At 37.2% G+C, this 22568-nt stretch overlaps 2 long non-coding RNA genes across 3 annotated transcripts; both read right to left on the reverse strand.

Moving 5' to 3' along the window:
• Positions 1–1120: 1120 nt before the first annotated feature.
• Positions 1121–9463, reverse strand: LOC130010462 (uncharacterized). 2 transcript variants are annotated; one of them, XR_007677512.2, is made up of 4 exons: positions 9348–9463; positions 6512–6628; positions 2139–2443; positions 1121–1555 (listed from the first exon to the last, which is right to left on the reverse strand). It is a non-coding gene; the product is annotated as an uncharacterized LOC130010462 (long non-coding RNA). The 2 variants fall into 2 exon arrangements; XR_008787506.1 differs by lacking the exons at positions 6512–6628; positions 9348–9463 and adding an exon at positions 4104–4260.
• Positions 9464–9725: 262 nt separating this feature from the next.
• LOC130012159 (uncharacterized) lies at positions 9726–16153 on the reverse strand. Its single transcript, XR_008787507.1, has 3 exons — positions 15435–16153; positions 14594–14710; positions 9726–11847 (listed from the first exon to the last, which is right to left on the reverse strand). It is a non-coding gene; the product is annotated as an uncharacterized LOC130012159 (long non-coding RNA).
• Positions 16154–22568: the final 6415 nt, after the last annotated feature.

The raw sequence follows: 22568 nt of genomic DNA on the forward strand, positions 1-22568 counted from the left end.
GACAATATAGTATACAGCAAACGTTTTACAAACTGGTGCATGAAGGACAACCCACTGAAAACTTGACATGTATAGGCCTATACTTTGACACGGATAGGCCTATACTTTGCAACATTCCTAAATCAGTAACAGCAACGACGTTTCGATTTTCAATAGTTATCAGGCGCTATTTTACAGCCGTTCATTGACGGAATCAGCCGTTCATATTGACAACTTAATAAAGCTTAGATGAAACAATTAGACTGATATAGACTATTCATATTGACAACTTAATGAAGCTTGATGGAAACAATGAGACTGGTATAGACGAAGTAGAACTTGTTATTTACATCTCTGATTGGAATAAATGAATGAATTGGTACTACACACATCCTGATAAATAAAGACGGACATGCTATGATGGACATTTTATCAGGACAACAATCAGATTACACCTGTCATGGTGAACACTGGACCTCTAATTTCCGTCCTATCCAAACGACTAGATATTGTTTCTTTCCAGGTCCTCCGCCATACGACACCGATATAATGGTTAGTGAGGCAGCGTGTCTACTTCTTTGAATTGATTATAGTTGGTGTATATATCAGCTTATTCTCATTTGATCCGACATTTTACTATATCGTTACGTCATCAAGACAGACACATATTTACATATTATTCATGTCGTTGTTGTCAGCTTTCTGTTCAACACCCACAATTCAAGTGAGATCGACATGATATTTGGCATGCTTGTTGATTAGACCATCACTTGTCGATATGACGTCACAATGCCAAGATGACGATAGTGACGTCATTAGAAGTAAGCAAATTTATTTGTCTCCAATACTAACACCACCCATCCATATGCATTACCCTCACCCACATACCCAAATAACCTCACCCACCCATATACCCCACCCACCCACATTCCCAAATAACCTCACCCAGAACATACCCACCGACACCCACCATGATATCCATATATACCCCCAGCCACCAACCTACATACTACACCCACCCACATACCCAAACACCATCACATACCCACACCCACCCACATAATCCACATACCCACACACCATCACATACCCACCCACCCCCAGATCGACATGGTTGGATTTGGTATTTTTGTGTAAAATATAAATATTTAATATTTTATTACTAGACTATATTTCTATTTTATACAGTATAATATCATACAAACTATATCATTACTTTATACAGTATAATATGTTCTAGTTAAATGTTTAATATTGTTTTATAGTTAGTATATATAGATAGAATTCAATGTTCAAGTTAAATGTTTAATATTGTTTTATAGTTAGTATATATGATTTAATATTTTATACACCATCAACAGACTAGTACCACCAGTGGACCTTATCTCTATCTGTTATATTATACTGTGATAATGAGAGATGTTTGTTGTGTTGTTTGTAGTGGTACTTGTGCTGTTTATCATCATCACTGTAGATATTACTAATACAACCACCATACTTGAAATGGTTCTTCTCCAGTATCTTCTCTAATTCATTCACTGTTTGATCTCTACTAATACTTATAGTCTTATCATACCTGTAAATACAGGTAAATATATATTATAATACTTATATCATACAGGTAAATATATATTATAATACTGTATATACAGGTAAATAAATAAAATATGTGATGTCCAAGAAAGGGATAGAAGAAAATAAAATGGACGTTGAAATAGTGGACCTGTTTTCCATGTACGTGTTTTCCATGTAAGTGGGTCTAATGCAGGTGTAATGGGAATGTTTGCAAATAATCGGCGAAATTGCGTACATGTAATACGAGTTTTACAGTGTTCAACTCTGATAAATATCTACTTGGACCATATTGAAATAACAGTCACCAGATGAGATAAATACCACGTGTGTGAAAACTGCTAACTGTTATATTAGTGACGTCATCTCTATTTGACGTCATCAATCGGGTGATGTTTTTGTTTAGTGTGGTTTCATCACTCATCTTGTATTGTGATATCAGTGTTTTAACTATAATATATAATTTTACATGTTTTGTTTCTATCATCCACCTACTAATGGTTCTATTATAACAAGTTTAATATTCCTCATATGTCGTTTATTTTAAAAACAATCATTTCATCTACTATTATAAAATGTTTATTTACCTGGAATAGAAGAATATCTGGAGAGTAATCATTTCATCTGTCTTGTCTGAATTTTTATTATTAACGTCAGTTTTTTTTACCACTTTTTCATCTTCTAGAATCCTCACTCTCTCTGTCAGTTGGTTCATTCCACGCGTTAATGTCTCTATTTTATCGTCCCTAATAGCGAGTTCATATTTCATGGCGTCCACTTCTTCTTTTAGTTGATTAGTAAATTGGTGATCGACGACATTGTGATTACCAAGCTGTACATAACTGGTGCCGTTAAAATGATATGTAACAGGGTTGGTTTTAGTAGATTCTGACTGAAATATATAAAATATATATACAAATAATCACTGATAAATATCATTTAATAGATATATTTGATATGATAAATACCCCCCCCCCCCCTCCAACTCTACTCCAATCAGGAACCGCGGTGATTCGGTGAGTAAGGCGCTGGTTTACTACCAGGAGGTCCGGGGTTCGATTCCGGTCTTGGTCGAGAAAGTTCTCATGAATTTTTCATTCGTGGTTTCTGTTATTACTCGTCTAGTCACTTGGATGGGACAAAAAACAACAACAGGGCCCATGTCCAGTTTGGCATGCACGTAAAAGAACCCTTGATGGTTGGAATTCGATATAAGAGTGGATCATAGTGCCGCTGTCCGGGAATAGTTTCCCTCATAGCACACTGTATATGGTGTATGTCTGTCTTTATAAGTCTGTTCGGTGAACCTTGACATTGATAACAGACATGTCAAATCTCACCAATCAATGTATCATGACTGCCAAACGATTGTGAGTTTCCTCCGGATCCTCCTGTTTTCTCCAAAGCGTAAGCAAATAATTGAAATGACCTAGTTTGTGCCGAGCGTACGTTAAGCACCACCCCTCTCTTCACTTTCCATATTAAAACAACGCAAAATTTTAAACTATAAATAAAATGAAATGGTGAAAACCCCGGTGGTCTCAATCCATTTGAAATTGTGTTTAATGGAGTTGTCTCCCATAACCCAATCTTCTTGAAACAAGGTCACATCATTTTCGAACCAAAATTAAGTCTTAAACATTTTGATGTTAAAATACTTTGATGGTTGTCAGTGGTTGTAATCAGGGGTCTGTTTCACGAAATTTTAACTATGATAAAATCTAAATTTTAGTAATTTGTTTGGATGATATTAGATTGATTTTAGTGCTTAGCCAATCAAAATTGAAGTATCTACTAAAATTTGGATTTTATCTTTAGTTAAAATTTCGTGAAACAGGGCCCAGGTGAAATAGACGAATGTCCTGCTCGTAGATGTCAGTTGATCTAGACGTAAAAACAACAATATGGCAGGCTTGATGTGACAGGTTTAAGTTCAAGATTTAAATAGATTTGATATATACAAACTTATATAATATCTATACAACTCACTTGATCAGACATATTGATCATCTTAATTATAATATAACAGTCTTCTACCGATGATTTGGGCAAGTTATGTCTCTAAAACAGGGGTCGAGGCGGGTCTAAATATATACGGAAATATTTGTTGTACAATCCCCTTTTAGGAAAACCCGACTATTTATAGTAGCTGATTCAGGTATATTGTAGTCTAGGTTATCAAGTCACGTGTGTATATATATTAGCCAGTGTTATATTAAATAGACTCAATTATTAAGTCGATTACAGGGAAACCTTATCATCTGATACCCATTGTCGTGTAATTAGATATATACCCACTGCCTTGGCCAATAGCTCCTAATTTTAAAGCGAATAAAACTAGATCTAACTGACATGAAGCCCGGGTTAGTTTTGAATTATTTTGTGGGATAGAAATTTAAAATCCAACCGTACTGTGACCTAAACGTCGAGTTACAAAAGGTCAACGCACTAAATCATTACATCAAATACTGGACAATCAAACAGATTACTGGTTAACCTGGACAACTAGAATAACCTCATATTCTGTAATATAATCATTTCAATATACTCACTTGATCAGACATATTGATGACGTAATGGGCGTGATCGATCACCTTATAACATAAATACACGACCTTCTTCACCGATGTTGAAGCGCTTTGTGGCTCTAACAAGGGGCGAGACTTTTTGCAAACAATATTATTTTCTAGGAATCTCCGTTTAAATTGTATAAACCCATACACTATTTTTAGTAACTGACTCGGTATAGACTGGATTAAACAAGTTTCAAGGTCGAGGTCCTGCTACAAACAATCGGGAAATATTTTATTATGAATCCCCGTTTGATAAACCCATTCAGTATCTTTAGTATCCCGTTACATATTCCTCGTATACCCCCCCCCCTCCGCGTTCTAGAAATCTTTTTGGTGAGGTTTTAAATGGTTTAATTGGATCATATTTCACTACTTATGACCGAGATAAACACATTGGAGATTACCGAATTATATTTTTACAGGTCATCATAACCCCTAAAACCCTCTAAGTAAACATTGTTGGCCTACACGAAGATATTCTTTTTATAGAGTGCTCTTTCCTTGACATTCAACATGAAATGAGTTTGAATTTCATTTTAGGTGTTTTTTTTATTGTTCTGTTTTTTTTTTGTCTGTTATTTATTTGAAAATAGTATAATTTATACTTGAATCATATGATAATATATAACACAGTTACAAAGGGTTTTGTTTTGTGGGGTTTTGGGTGAATTTTGTTCTTGGGGTTGTAATTTGGGGCGTCATCTAATTGCTTAAATTGCCTTACAATAAAATAAACGGGTGGCCGTAGCTGTATTTTCAACGCTATGTAAAGAAATTGAATAGGAATTATTTTTGTGAATGATAGTATGTTAAAATTATGTGACCCGGGCCATTGGCAATAATATTATTATTCCAAATCTATCTATATGTCGCAATAGATCTCACAACGTAGCTCTAATCAATGTTTGTTAATGTCGTGTTAAGTGAGGAGAGGATGACGGCTGTCCCAAGTTAAAATTCTTTTTAGTTAAAATTGCCCCTAAAATAGTTTTGTGATACGCCACTATATTAAGTTAATATTAAATTATAACTTACAATATTACTTAAGTGGATTTTATGTAAAATGCTTGAAACTTATCTATCTTAAGTTAGGATGATATTTTAGATTAAGACGATTTTAAGGACATTTAAGCTTTTGTGAAACAGGGTCTCGAGCTCTTCATCTTTCGTATATTTTCAATATCATCTTCCCGATATAAGAACACAATAGTCAGACAATAAGGAGCTTTGTGCAATATTATTTCTAATTACCTAAAAACTGATAAGATAATAATATCTTGATAAAAGTTATTATCTAGTTAAAAATAACTCTAACACTCACCCCTGGGTGTTAAATAAAATCTAAGTTCAAGTCACTTATTACAACACGGGTGTAAAACAGCAGACGACAAAAAGCGAATTTGATTAAAAGCTTTTAGATTTAGTTTTCAGGCTTCAAATGATGTTTTTGCCCATAGATATCCAAAACGTAAGACAAAGAAATTTTGATCGCAGACCTGCTCATTTACGAGAAATTTCAGTACAGGAAATTTTAAACTGTTTTTGGGGATTTCTTGATTACAATATGATTTAACGATTTAAAATCCATTCGACACAAACCAGGTCATTTCGACACAAACTAGGTCATTTCGACACAAACTAGGTCATTTCGACCCAAACTAGGTCATTTCGAGACGAACATATAGTTCAATTTTATTTACATTATTCGCTTGCGCCTAAGTCTTTAGCATTGGCGGGAAATCGGAGGACCTCGAGAAAACCCATGAGGTTGGACAGGCGATCCTACTTCTTGTCACGTACAAGCGGAAAATCGAAAACCCAGTGGCAGACCTTTTGATGCAACGCGCATGCATTAACAATTCTCCTAGCTCGCATTGCGTCTGCGTGTGAATGTCTGCGTGGGTGTGTGTAATGGGGTTTAACGTCCACTCGACACAGACTAGGCCATTTCATGATTAACGTTAATCCATTTAACCAATATATGTGTGACATGAATATGTGCATGGCGACTAATATAATTGAATCTTTACTCAGGTAAAATTAATTCATTGACACATTGTAATTAAACTGGAAATAAACAGGTGATAATTCTCTGTTTATTACTGATCGACATTTCAACATTGTTTGACATCACCATAACTATATGACCTTCTACACATTGGCCAATAGGGCCTGTACATAATATTGAGTGTTTTATTTTAACCCGAATGAAACACTGGATTTAAATTTCGAGTTGCAAAATGTTAACATACTAATAGTAAGTGCAGGGGGGGGGGGGGGGTGTCTGCACCACACATCAGATACTGGTAATTCAAACAAATTACTGGTTAAATTGGTCAACTAGAATAACCTCATATTCTCTAATATAATCATTTCAATATACTCACTTGATCAGACATATTGATGACGTAATGGGCGTGATCGATTACTTTATAACACAAATACACGACCGTCTTTCACCGATGTTGAGGCGCCTTCTGGCTCTAACAAGGGACAAGGCCGCGCTACAAATAAGGAAATATTTTTTGAAGAATCCCCGTTAGTAGAAACCAACACACTATTTTTAGTAACTGACTCAGTATTATGAATGATTTAACAATTTTCAAGTATGCGCTACAAATAAGGAAATATTTTTTGAAGAATCCCCGTTAGTAGAAACCAACACACTATTTTTAGTAACTGACTCAGTATTATGAATGATTTAACAAGTTTCGAGTATGCGCTACAAATAATATATATATTTTTTTAGGAACCCCCCTTTTGATAAACCCATAAACTATTTTAGTAGCTGATTCAGGTATGGTACACAGTCTTGAATAAACAGTAATTTAAAAAGTTGAATCTAGCCTTTATATGATAATCGATACTAGTGTCTATTATGTCTCAGTGGTGGTATAGTCTTGATTAAACAGTAATCTTAATGCAGTGCAAAGCCTTTATAGGATACTGGTGGAAATTAGTGTCTAGTATGTCCCAGTCTAGTCTTGATCAAGCAGTAACTTAAATCCTTTATATATATGGTAATGGAATCTAGCATGTATTATAGGGGCGTGACTGTCCACAACTGGGTAAATACAACCCCACCCAAGACCCTGACACCCTGTAGCTACGTTGGATAATTATATTAATTGCTACATATTTAAAACACTGTTTTTGTATATATATGTTGATATAACATTGTATTAACGTTCATATATGTGATAAAACGGGACGGTTTGTGCAACATCTCCACCAGTTGTCATTCTACATGCAGTGGCGGATTATCAGTGAGGCTGATGAGGCTGCAGCCTCAGGCTCAAAGATTTTGTAAAAAAAAATTTTTTAGACTTGTCTGATACGATTAAAAACACATAGACAATGAATGTTAGGGGTTAAAATTGGGTTTAGGCCCAACGGGAATCAACATAGGCCCTGACCCGAAATTAATTAGGCCCACGCCATTTTAAATAGGCCCTATTTAAAAACTATATAGGCCCTCCAGCAACTGCGCCCTCAGGCCTTGGTGGAGCTAAATCCGCCACTGTCTACATGTATGGTGGTTTACCGCCCTCGCGTCGTCTGTTAACATTCTACATATATGGTGGCTTACCGCCCTCGCATCGTCTGTTAACATTATGGTGATTTATTGCCCTGGCGTTGTCTGTTAACATTCTACATGTATGATTTACCGCCCTCGCATCGTCTGGTTCATTGTGGTATCGTTCATTTAATACCAAGTTGGAGATAATATGCTGTAGTTATATATATCACAAATAGAGCTAATTTTACGCAAAAACAACTAATGCAACTTCACGTCTCTTGTATTACCAGGTTGGTGTCGTGTAAAGAAATGAAATGTATCTCAAAATTTACGACTGCGCATTTCTCCACGAGGGATAGAGGCCGTGAATTTCGTTTCTCGTCCACCCAACAATTTTAACTAAAATCAATTTTAAGGACATTAACAAACATTGATTATGACATAAAGAATAATAATAATATTACCAATGGCCCGGGTCACATAATTGTAACATACCATCATACACAAAAAAACAACAATTCCCATTCAATTTATTTCCATAGCATGGGAAGTACAGCTACAGCCCTGGGCCCGATTTCTCGAAATTTTAACTAAAGATAAAATCCAAATTTTAGTAGATACTTCAATTTTGATTGGATAAGTTCTAAATCAACCTAAGATTATTCAAATTTTAGTATATTATTCAATCAAATAACTACAATTTGAATTTTATCTTAGTTAAATTTTCGTGAAACGGGGCCCCTGCACCCGTTTATTTCATTGTAAGGCAATTTAAGCAATTAGATGACGCCCCAAATTACAACCCCAAGATAAAAAATCACCCAAGACCCCAACAAAACGCTTTGTAACTGTGTTATATATTACCATATGATTCAATAAACAACAACAACAAAAAATATCCTAAATGAAAATCTGAACTCACTTGATATCTAATGTCATGAAAAGAAGAGCACTTGTCTATAAAAATACATCTTTGTTTCCAATGGTTTAAAATGGTCAATTTCTTGGTATTATAGGGGTATAGGGTTAATTTTGTCTGTAAAATTTTTCCGAATTCAATTAGCAATGGTTTGAATGTTTTCAGTCCAGCGTCGATTATATGGACACCCTACAATCTTATAGCCTTAGGTCTGACATTGTATGGACACCCTATGATCTTATGGCCTTAGGTCTGACATTGTATTGACACCCTATAATCTTATAGCCTTAGGTCTGACATTGTATGGACACCATGTGATCTTATAGCCTTAGGTGTGACATTGTATGGACACCCTGTAATCTTATACCCATAGGTCTGACATTGTATGGATACCCTGTGATGTTATACCCTGAGGTGTGACATTGTATGGACACCCTGTGGTTCTATACCCTTAGGTGTGACATTGTATGGACACCCTGTGATGTTATACCCTGAGGTGTGACATTGTATGGACACCTTGTGATGTTATACCCCGAGGTGGGACATTGTATGAACACCCTATCATCTTATAGGTCTAACTGACATGACACCCAGGTTAGTTTTGAATTTATTTTGTGGGATAGAAATTTAAAATCCAACCGTACTGTGACCTAAACGTCGAGTTACAAAAGGTCAAAGCACTGAATCATTACATCAAATTCTGGACAATCAAACAGATTACTGGTTAACCTGGACAACTAGAATAACCTCATATTCTGTAATATAATCATTTCAAAATACTCACTTGATCAGACATATTGATGACGTAATGGGCGTGATCGATCACCTTATAACATAAATACACGACCTTCTTCACCGATGTTGAAGCGCTTTGTGGCTCTAACAAGGGGCGAGACTTTCTGCAAACCATATTATTTTCTAGGAATCTCCGTTTAAATTGTATAAACCCATACACTATTTTTAGTAACTGACTCGGTATAGACTGGATTAAACAAGTTTCAAGGTCGAGGTCCTGCTACAAACAATCGGGAAATATTTTATTATGAATCCCCGTTTGATAAACCCATTCAGTATCTTTAGTATCCCGTTACATATTCCTCGTATACCCCCCCCCCCCCTCCGCGTTCTAGAAATCTTTTTGGTGAGGTTTTAAATGGTTTAATTGGATCATATTTCACTACTTATGACCGAGATAAACACATTGGAGATTACTGAATTATATTTTTACAGGTCACCATAACCCCTAAAACCCTATAAGTAAACATTGTTGGCCTACACGAAGATATTTTTTTTATAGAGTGCTCTTTCCCTGACATTCAATATGGAATGAGTTTACTTTTCATTTTAGGTGTTTTTTTTATTGTTCTGTTTTTTTTTGTCTGTTATTTATTTGAAAATAGTATAATTTATACTTGAATCATATGATAATATATAAGACAGTTACAAATGGTTTTGTTTTGTGGGGTTTTGGGTGAATTTTGTTCTTGGGGTTGTAATTTGGGGCGTCATCTAATTGCTTAAATTGCCTTACAATAAAATAAACGGGTGGCCGTAGCTGTATTTTCAACGCTATGTAAAGAAATTGAATAGGAATTATTTTTGTGAATGATAGTATGTTAAAATTATGTGACCCGGGCCATTGGCAATAATATTATTATTCCAAATATATCTATATGTCGCAATAGATCTCACAACGTAGCTCTAATCAATGTTTGTTAATGTCGTCTTAAGTTAGGAGAGGGTGACGGCTGTCCCAAGTTAAAATTCGTTTTAGTTAAAATTGCCCCTAAAATAATTTTGTGATACGCCACTATATTAAGTTAATATTAAATTATAACTTACAATATTACTTAAGTGGATTTTATATAAAATGCTTGAAACTTATCTATCTTAAGTTAGGATGATATTTTAGATTAAGACGATTTTAAGGACATTTAAGCTTTTGTGAAACAGGGTCTCGAGCTCTTCATCTTTCGTATATTTTCAATATCATCTTCCCGATATAAGAAAACAATAGTCAGACAATAAGGAGCTTTGTGCAATATTATTTCTAATTACATAAAAACTGATAAGATAATAATATCTTGATAAAAGTTATTATCTAGTTAAAAATAACTCTAACACTCACCCCTGGGTATTAAAAAAAGTCACTTATTACAACACTGGTGTAAAACAGCAGACGACAAAAAGCGAATTTGATTAAAAGCTTTTAGATTTAGTTTTCAGGCTTCAAATGATGTTTTTGCCCATAGATATCCAAAACGTAAGACAAAGAAATTTTGATCGCAGACCTGCTCATTTACGAGAAATTTCAGTAAAGGAAATTTTAAACTGTTTTGGGGGATTTCTTGATTACAATATGATTTAACGATTTAAAATCCATTCGACACAAACTAGGTCATTTCGACACAAACTAGGTCATTTCGACACAAACTAGGTCATTTCGAGACGAACATATAATTCAATTTTATTTACATTATTCGCTTGCGCCTAAGTCTTTAGGGGTCTTTAGCAGTGGCGGGAAATCGGAGGACCTGGAGAAAACCCATGAGGTTGGACAGGCGATCCTACTCCTTGTCACGTACAAGCGGAAAATCGAAAACCCAGTGGCAGACCTTTTGATGCAACGCGCATGCATTAACAATTCTCCTAGCTCGCATTGCGTCTGCGTGTGAATGTCTGCGTGGGTGTGTGTAATGGGGTTTAACGTCCACTCGACACAGACTAGGCCATTTCATGATTAACGTTAATCCATTTAACCAATATATGTGTGACATGAATATGTGCATGACGACTAATATAATTGAATCTTTACTCAGGTAAAATTAATTCATTGACACATTGTAATTAAACTGGAAATAAACAGGTGATAATTCTCTGTTTATTACTGATCGACATTTCAACATTGTTTGACATCACCATAACTATATGACCTTCTACACATTGGCCAATAGGGCCTGTACATAATATTGAGTGTTTTATTTTAACCCGAATGAAACACTGGATTTAAATTTCGAGTTGCAAAATGTTAACATACTAATAGTAAGTGCAGGGGGGGGGGGGTCTGCACCACACATCAGATACTGGTAATTCAAACAAATTACTGGTTAAATTGGTCAACTAGAATAACCTCATATTCTCTAATATAATCATTTCAATATACTCACTTGATCAGACATATTGATGACGTAATGGGCGTGATCGATTACTTTATAACACAAATACACGACCGTCTTTCACCGATGTTGAGGCGCCTTCTGGCTCTAACAAGGGACAAGGCCGCGCTACAAATAAGGAAATATTTTTTGAAGAATCCCCGTTAGTAGAAACCAACACACTATTTTTAGTAACTGACTCAGTATTATGAATGATTAAACAAGTTTCGAGTATGCGCTACAAATAAGGAAATATTTTTTGAAGAATCCCCGTTAGTAGAAACCAACACACTATTTTTAGTAACTGACTCAGTATTATGAATGATTTAACAAGTTTCGAGTATGCGCTACAAATAATATATATATTTTTTTAGGAACCCCCCCTTTGATAAACCCATAAACTATTTTAGTAGCTGATTCAGGTATGGTACATAGTCTTGAATAAACAGTAATTTAAAAAGTTGAATCTAGCCTTTATATGATAATCGATACTAGTGTCTATTATTATGTCTCAGTGGTGGTATAGTCTTGATTAAACAGTAATCTTAATGCAGTGCAAAGCCTTTATAGGATACTGGTGGAAATTAGTGTCTAGTATGTCCCAGTCTAGTCTTGATCAAGCAGTAACTTAAATCAGTAATGGAATCTAGCATGTATTATAGGGGCGTGACTGTCCACAACTGGGTAACTACAACCCCACCCAAGGCCCTGACACCCTGTAGCTACGTTGGATAATTATATTAATTGCTACATATTTAAAACACTGTTTGTGTATATATATGTTGATACAACATTGTATTAACGTTCATACATGTGATAAAACGGGACGGTTTGTGCGACATCTCCACCAGTTGTCATTCTACATGCAGTGGCGGATTATCAGTAGGGCTGATGAGGCTGCAGCCTCAGGCTCAAAGATTTTGTAAAAAAAATTTGTTTAGACTTGTCTGATACGATTAAAAACACAAAGACAATGAATGTTAGGGGGGTTGGGTTTAGGTCCAACGGGAATCAACATAGGCCCTGACCCGAAATTAATTAGGCCCACGCCATTTTAAAAAGGTCCTATTTAAAAACTATATAGGCCCTCCAGCAACTGCCGCCTCAGGCCTTGGTGGAGCTTAATCCGCCACTGTCTACATGTATGGTGGTTTACCGCCCTCGCGTCGTCTGTTAACATTCTACATATATGGTGGCTTACCGCCCTCGCATCGTCTGTTAACATTATGGTGATTGATTGCCCTGGCGTTGTCTGTTAACATTCTACATGTATGATTTACCACCCTCGCATCGTCTGGTTCATTGTGGTATCGTTCATTTAATACCAAGTTGGAGATAATATGCTGTAGTTATATATATCACAAATAGAGCTAATTTTATGCAAAAACAACTAATGCAACTTCACGTCTCTTGTATTACCAGGTTGGTTTCGGGTAAAGAAATGAAATGTATCTCAAAATTTACGACTGCGCATTTCTCCACGAGGGATAGAGGCCGTGAATTTCGTTTCTCGTCCACCCAACAATTTTAACTAAAATCAATTTTAAGGACATTAACAAACATTGATTATGACATAAAGAATAATAATAATATTACCAATGGCCCGGGTCACATAATTGTAACATACCATCATACACAAAAAAACAACAATTCCCATTCAATTTATTTCCATAGCATGGGAAGTACAGCTACAGCCCTGGGCCCTGTTTCTCGAAATTTTAACTAAAGATAAAATCCAAATTTTAGTAGATACTTCAATTTTGATTGGATAAGCTCTAAAATCAACCTAAGATTATTCAAATTTTAGTATATTATTCAATCAAATAACTACAATTTGAATTTTATCTTAGTTAAATTTTCGTGAAACGGGCCCCTGCACCCGTTTATTTTATTGTAAGGCAATTTAAGCAATTAGATGACGCCCCAAATTACAACCCCAAGATAAAAAATCACCCAAGACCCCAACAAAACGCTTTGTAACTGTGTTATATATTACCATATGATTCAATAAACAACAACAACAAAAAATATCCTAAATGAAAATCTGAACTCACTTGATATCTAATGTCATAAAAAAAAAGAAGAGCACTTGTCTATAAAAATACATCTTTGTTTCCAATGGTTTAAAATGGTCAATTTCTTGGTATTATAGTTATAGGGGTATAGGGTTAATTTTGTCTGTAAAATTTTTCCGAATTCAATTAGCAATGGTTTGAATGTTTTCAGTCCAGCGTCGATTATATGGACACCCTACAATCTTATAGCCTTAGGTCTGACATTGTATGGACACCCTATGATCTTATAGCCTTAGGTCTGACATTGTATTGACACCCTTTAATCTTATAGCCTTAGGTCTGACATTGTATGGACACCCTGTGATCTTATAACCTTAGGTGTGACATTGTATGGACACCCTGTAATCTTATACCCATAGGTCTGACATTGTATGGATGCCCTGTGATGTTATACCCTGAGGTGTGACATTGTATGGACACCCTGTGGTTCTATACCCTTAGGTGTGACATTGTATGGACACCCTGTGATGTTATACCCTGAGGTGTGACATTGTATGGACACCTTGTGATGTTATACCCTGAGGTGGGACATTGTATGAACACCCTATCATCTTATAACCTTACACATGCCATCCCCATAACTATGACATTCTACCCATTGTAACGCTCTAGGGTTAGGGTTAGGGTTAAGGTTAGGATTAGCGCTAGCCCAGATTACATCTCATGACTTTTGACCAACCTTGAAGTTGGCCTTATCAAATAGATGTAACCATCATTGAGCCATTCAAACAAATTACTGGTTAAATTGAACAACTAGAATAACCTCATATTCTCTAAAATAATCATTTCAATATACTCACTTGATCAGACATATTGATGACGTAATGAGCTTGGTGGATTACTTTATAACACAAATACACGACCGTCTTTCACTGATGTTGAAGCGCCTTCTGGCTCTAACAAGGGACGAGGCCGTGCTAGAAATAAGGAAATATTTTTTGCAGAATCCCCGTAAATAGAAACCCACACACTATTTATAGTAACTGACTCATGTATATGTATGATTTAACAAGTTTCAAGGTCGAGCTACAAATAATAAGGAAATATTTGTTTTCTATGGTGGCTGATTGGTATCATGTCTAGATGTGGCCCTTCATAAGGCGACAACCTGACGTCACTAAATGTTAATATGACATCACGACATTTATACACATGAGCTTGTGTCTTTGTCCCATCTACTAAACTAAACACTTCGTCCTGAACTACCGACAAGAAAAACTACGCTGCAAAATCCCGGGGAACGTTCTTGACCAACACCAGGATCAGTGTATATAATCATACCGTATATACAGAGGAAGATGACCGCCAATCCCACAACACGACATTTTAACACGACATTGCGACAATTTTAATGCCGTGATGTCGAGTTGTAGCGTTGTCGTGATTTCGGGTTAATATGTCATGATGTCGCCTTATGAAGGGTGACATCACGACATGATACCAATCCGCCACCATAGTTTTTTTGAATCCACGTTTGATAAACCCTTACAGTATTTATCGTAGCTGACTCAGTTATAGTCTTGTCTAAACAGTAATTTTAAAGCTGTACAAAGTCTTCATGAGATACACAAACATGTTTAATTCAAATGTATTTTAATATAAAGATAAAATAAATTTAAGAAAATCAAAAAATTAGCCTACATTTACATTTTTCACAGAACAAATCTCGAACAACAGATTTCCAAATACAACTCTCCAAATACAAATCTTGCAAAACATTTCTCTAAAAACATTTCTCCAAATACATTTCTCCAAAAACTATTTCTCGAAAGTCATCGAACCGGAACATTATGACGGCATGAGCGGAAATCAACCTGGCATACAATAAGTCACCAATTCAATAATGGGGAATCGAATATAAGCATATGTACAATAAGAAAAATCACTAGTTTGAGATTAGGATACCCGCCATAGACTAGAAATGAAATACAATGACACGGAGTGTAACGTTCTATTGTTCTGCTCCGAACTGGGCTAATGACGATGGGTATGACGATGGATGCCCGGACAGGGGCACTACGGCCTACTCTTATATCGAGTTCCAGCTGCAAAGAATTTTTACGTGCGATCCAATTTGTACACGGGCCTCGTTTTTTTTTCTATCCATTCGGACGACTAAACAGCCGCCTTTTCAGGTCCTCCGTCCTGGATGAACTTTCTCGGCCAATGCTAGCGAGCCAGCGTCTCGCCCATTTAGGCACAGTGGATCCACATAGACTAGAAACCAGCCAACCAATCATCGTGTAAACAAGAAATAGAATGGAACAAGATTTCCAGAAGTTAATTTGCTAGATAAGTATTATGGGATACCAACAATTGGCAGGTTTAATTGGGACAGAGGAAACGGATCCTACTTATCATCGAGCATTTGTTGTCAATAGCGGCAACAGTATAGCAAGTAATGACAATATAGTAGTTGGAAGAGTCCAGAAGAAGCAGATAATACGAGTAATGTAAATGCGTCCATTCTAGATGATTATTAGGCTCATAAAAAACAATCCCGGCTTATTCCCTTTAAAGGCGCCTTTATTATATTACTAATTCCATATTTGGTGAATATCGAATAAGCAAGTTCGTGGTTCGTCGTTTCATTTGTTCGTTGTACGACCATTGTTACTATGGCAACCAAAGTGTCAAATAAAGTTATTCAAAAGGCACAAGAGAGAGAGAGAGAAATGGGGTTTAACGTTCACTCGACACAAACTAGGTCATTTCGGGACTAACATATGGTTTAATTTTATTTACATAATTCGCTTGCGCGTAGGGGTCTTTAGCAGTGGGAGGAAACCGGAGGACCCGGAGAAAACCCACGAGGTTGGACAGGCGACCCTACTCCCAAAAGGCACAAAGATGCATTATGCAAGACCTAAATCTGGCTATTGCTCACCTTTCTTGCTTGGAATATTGCCAAACACGTAATCAACACTATAGGCCATGGGATGGTCGAGATATAATAATTTAATAATTTAACGTTAAATACTCGAACCCTTTTCATAATCATCGTAGCTATGACATTTGAGAATCTCGACTATCTTACCTACATCTTCTCACACTCATAACATAGCTCAGAATAAAGCAATTCGACTGAAATGTTCAATATATTCATTTTTCGTTATATGTTTTTCAACTATAATAGCTCGAACGGCCAGCGCTTTGTGTTTTCGGATTGTGAAATTATTCACCAAAGCGCAATGCCATCTCCAATAATTATGAAAATCCATGACACGAATTAGCTTACAGTACGTTCTTAACAAATTTACTACGCTGTCACGGTGATCCTATACAGTTCCCAGTATGATCATTAGTGCACTTTCAATGCACCCACTACTGCTCTATGTGTGCTCTCAGTGCACCCAAGTCGCTACCGCAGCGCTATCACTACGCATTCAGCAATACGCTAACAACTCATTCATTGAACAGGTGCGCCGTGCATCCAAAATAGAGCCTTCTGCGACCAGGGCATCGGTCTATTCAAAACCCTATCACACTGCGTCCTAAAATGTATGAAATCATGCGGTAAAACGCAGTAACGTCTCTGAGAACGATTTGGAGAGGTAGTGGAAACCAACCATGACAGTGTATTAACGCAGTACAGTCACGGTCAAGGTAGCTCATGGCGACCTCCTCTCGGCCCGAGAGTTTCTACTGCGTCAACAGATCGTTCTTAGAGACCTAGATGCACTTTGCCGTACGTTTTTAGGTTGTAGCGGGAGCGCCAGCGTGATCACGTGTAGATGTAATAGGATTTTCCCTAAAAAGATGTAATGGGCTATATACTCGTCAGATCGGGATGGCGTCCTTACTTCGCTGCTACGACGACGGAAAATGGTCTCAGAGCGCGCAAAGATCGCCATATACAATATACTCACACATTAAATTAAGATTCGCCATTTAAAATTTACACTTTATTCCCTCAAAATCCATATTTAAAAATAATTTTATCTAACGACTTGTTATTCATCATTGATATGATTCAACCCAAACAATCGGCTTGTCAATGACACCTGATCCTGTCCTATTCATGACTACATACCACTTAAATAGATATGAATTCTGCTTTCTATACAGCTATAGAAAGACGACATTATGATAATTTATACATGTAACTACACCCAACACATGACTAGTCTTTATACATTTATACCTTGTGAACTAAGCGATCCGTTACCTAAAACACGTAACACGTGATTACCGTATGGTTCTTTCAAGAAAATATTATATTTATAGAAAGCTAGGTCAATCTTGTATTTTCACGACCCACAAAACCACTAAACGAGTAATATTTCTAGAGAATATTTATTTATCCAATTTATCGTGCACGATGCAGGGTATACATGCTCTTTCAAGAATATCTTATATCATTTGATAAGTTGGCAGGGTTAATACAATTTTGATTTGCTCTTTCTAATTATGTCATTGGTAGTTTCTATCCCCCCCCTCCCCTTAGCAACAATGGCGTTCGACTTGCCAAAGTGCAATCATTTATTGTTTACACTATAATGGGGTTTCACATTTCACTTGGAATATATATTTCATCTTGTGCTAGAAATACATCCTGCGAGATAATTCAAGCAATTTAGAATAATACCAAATAGCAGGTCGCTGTCTTTATGATTAAAATGAGATGGGGTTTCACGTCTTACTCTGACTAGTCTAATACAACGTCGTTGTCATTATTGACATATTTCCAGGCGAAGTACGAATTTCGAGTAATATTAATCGAAATTGTTTTTATAGACGTTGTTGTTCAGTTGAAAATATCAACCGTGTTCTTGTTACATTTTGACTTTTTTTAAGTTTTTGTTTTGGTCTCGGTTTTAAGTTCTATCTGAATGCCAAGGTTTAATGACCAACAACCTCACACCCACCACGGTTCTCCGTGGCCATGCCATTTGTAGCTTTAAAAGTCACGCATTTCCGTGAAAGGTTGTTGTATAACCAAACGACCATAGCACTACTGTCCGTGGCTATGACATGTTGTAGCGGCCACGACAGGTTATATCTATACTTAAAAAAAACAAAAAAAAAAACAAACAAAAAACGTCAGTACCATTTCAAAATCAGAGAGGCACTTAAATCAAATCATTCTAGAAAACGATTTACTAAATGGATCAAAGCAATTTTTTCTGAACAGTATGTTGACACATTAGTGATTAATTCATTACAATTCCTAGACATTACGAGAAGGTTTAGAGTCTGTATACAGTCTATACATCAGTATCTGGTGTGTCCACCGCGAGTGTCAATATCAGCAGCGCACCGTCTGTACATGGAGTGGACCAGGCGATTAATGAACGCCATTGGCACCTGGAACCACACTCTCAGAAAAGCCTGACGCAATCCATCGGATGTGTTTGGTCTCGGTACGATGTTATTAAGTCTCCCCTGAATTTCATCCCAAAGATGTTCAATCGGGTTTAAGTCCGGACTAAGGGTTGGGCAGTGCATAACGTTGACACCGTTCTGCTGTAGAAAGCCCCGAGTAACTCTGGCGGTGTCATGCTGCAAACGTTGTTTCGATGAGGTGCGAAATGTGGTATGACGTGGGGTCTGAGAGCTTGATCGATGTCGCGCACTGCTGTGATGCCGCCTCCTCCCTCTGGACCACCATAGGACCCACTCTCTGGTTCGGGCCGATTCCACCCCACACCATTACGTTTGGACCTCCCCATGAGTCTCGTTCCATGACACATTGGTCAGAATAACGCTGGCCACGTCGACACCATATTCTAGTCCCGCCATCTGCAGTTGATACGCAATTCCGACTCTCATCTGTGAACAGAACAGTTCTGGTGGTGTTGGGCAAACTGTAGACGTCCACGTCGATGGCGACGGGTGAGAATCGGTTCACGGTAAGGTCTACGGCAATGGATGTTCTTTCTGGTGAGACGTCGGCGCAATGTATCGGTACTCAGATGCCTGTGTGAAGGGATTCTGCACGTGCTGTCGCACAACATGGTGGTCTTGTCGTCTTGTGGTAACCCATGGTTTACCAGTTTTGGGGCGATCATCCGAGGTGTTGGTGACCCGTAAGCGTTGCTGAAGCCTGTAGATGGTCCGAACATTGGCCTGGAAGTGATTGGCAACGCTTGGAAGTCTTCCAAGCGCCTGGTTTCTCGGGGCTGTCGTGAGTCGTGGCATGCTGCTGACGTTGTAGTGTGAATGTTTCAACCAGGTATAGGGGTGCATCTTATAGGGCTGGTCCCGGCGAACAGCACGTGCAGCATGAGTTACATGAAAATCATGGAGAACACATTACCATCTCAGAAGTCAGATTGCGTTTTTGAGAACATTTTATTGGGTTCAATTCCTTGTTTGGGGTGGAGCCTTATTGCTCAGGTAAAGTTAGAGATGTGGTCACCAATATACAATAAAAACATTTGGCAAGTTTTATGCAATGCGTCTATTCAGAGTAACATACCAACCTGACGTTTCTTTTGCTGCTTAGTATATAACCACACGACCACCACGATTTTATATTTGGCAAGTTGCCAGTGACCTGATTTTAATATATAAATATTATGAAAGGAATATTTTAATTTCTGACGTGTAGATTTCTATTGATAATAATATATCTATTGGTGACTACGCAATAAAGCGTCTCAATATATTTATTAATATTACGATTCTTTCTTTAGTTGAACATTCAATCTATTTAATGTAACGACTCTTTGTTTAGTTGAACAATCAATCTATTTAATGTTCACGTGCAAATCTCACGTATACCACAAATTATAGAGAGGCTTTCCCTAGGATTTATTTTCAGTTCAACCGAGTCCTATATTACCTGGATTTTGTTTTTCTGATGACAGACCTTTGGTAAAAATACTCTAAGAAAGTCTCAGCTACCCCCCCCCCCCTCATACACCCAGACACACACACACGCACCCACCCATACCATCACACAGACACTTTAACATGGCTATTCCTACAGCAAAACTGTCAATTGTGCTGTTGATTTTTTTAAAAATAATTTTAGTCTCTATTTGACTAGTTTTTACATATTTTTATACATTCGTTCGATTCCTGTCGTTTGAAAGCCTTTGTTAATTATACAAATATCATTTGGTACAGTGATGAATAGAATCCTGATCAAACTGATTTGTTAGTAAATAGGTTAGATGATACAGCATCACTTTGATAGAATAGGTTAGATCAGTGTTTCTCAACCTTTTGTTGGTTGCGACCTCATTTCAGAAACCAGCATCTGATAGCGACGCCTCGAAGAACAAAGTCGCCTGAATAGCGAGTTGAAATTTGTTATAAACCAATTAGGGTCCCAAATTCGCAAGGGGTTCAAACTGACTCGGGATTAATTCACACGGGGTCCGATTTCGCGGCGGCTACATGGACACACTACCGTCACCGTATGGTGTATTCGGTAGCACCCTTGCCTTCTGGATGCGCATCAGTACCCGCATTGAAACCTGCTACCAAGAATTTATCAGGATTTCAGACCAGTATAACCTAGTCTACAACGCTTAGGTCATAATCAGAAATAGACGGTGATTTCCCTTTTGGAGATTTTAATAAATATTTCCTGTCTGTTTGTCTCGCCAGTTTTTTTTCCTCGCCATTTCTGCTGTCGATCAGAGTAGAAGAGGGTTGTGTTTATCAAATCTGTTACTGTAACAACAACATCATGGCTGACAATATAAGTAGAATTAACATGTTTCGGGGTATTTTAACGGATTTAAGTTCTGAACCCAGCGCATTCATACAACCACGATTTCTGAAATAATTTGAATTCGGCTTTATCCAGTCATTTAGTGCTGACAAATAGACCAGGGTCCGATATACACAGAGATAGAATGGGTTTAACATCCACTCAACACAAACTAGGTCATTTCGAGACTAACACATACATGGTTCAATTTTATTTCAATAATTCGCTTGTGTGTAGGGGTCTTTAGCAGTGGGAGGAAATCGGAGGACCCGGCCAGTTGACTCAATGACAGACCTTATGATACAGCACACACGTGCACCCCCCCCCCCCCCTCAATATACAGACAATGAAATAATATATTGAAATTGGAAAAATAGGCATTGGATTGTGGTGGGGATGAAGGGGAGAAATGTAGGGGAGAATAACATGTTTCACTTTCAATAATTCGCTTACACGTAAGGGTCTTTAGCGGTGGGGGAAAACCCGGGACCCTGATAAAACCAATGAGGTTTGGCGGTGGGAGGAAACCGAGGGACACTAATAAAATCCACGAGGTTTGGAAGCGGGAGGAAACCGGGGGGGGGGGGGTGATACAACCCACGAGGTTTGGCAGTGGTAGACCATATTACTGGTCACATACAAGTCTGGGTTGAAATCCACAACATTTGTTTCGGGGTGTGTGGTTGGATTGCTATGTTTATAGAACCTATATTTAATGATATCCCACGCCCTTAGATACCAGATTGCATATATTACCTATAATAAATTTATTACAATATACCTATAGTCATAAACTGGTCAGACCGGTTTATCTGTATGTTGAGGGTATTCCCCCTTATTTAATATCAATTGGTTATTTTGTAACTGTTAAAGATCCTTCCCTTCGCACAAACTGTGTAATATGATAATATATAACTGTTAAAGGTGCTTCCCCTCGTACAAACTGTGTAATATGATAATATACTTGGACTAAAAACATATTCAAACTAATTTCTCTATCAAAAGTTTGCTAAGACAACTACTCCATGACAACAGGAATCAGCCATGTTTATCACATGACTTGGTTGAGGGGCAATCCATTACCAGCCTGTATTTACCCTTTAATCGCT

The sequence above is a fragment of the Patella vulgata genome, chromosome 3 (genome assembly GCF_932274485.2).
Source record: "Patella vulgata chromosome 3, xgPatVulg1.2, whole genome shotgun sequence".
Classification (NCBI taxonomy): Eukaryota; Metazoa; Mollusca; class Gastropoda; family Patellidae; genus Patella; species Patella vulgata.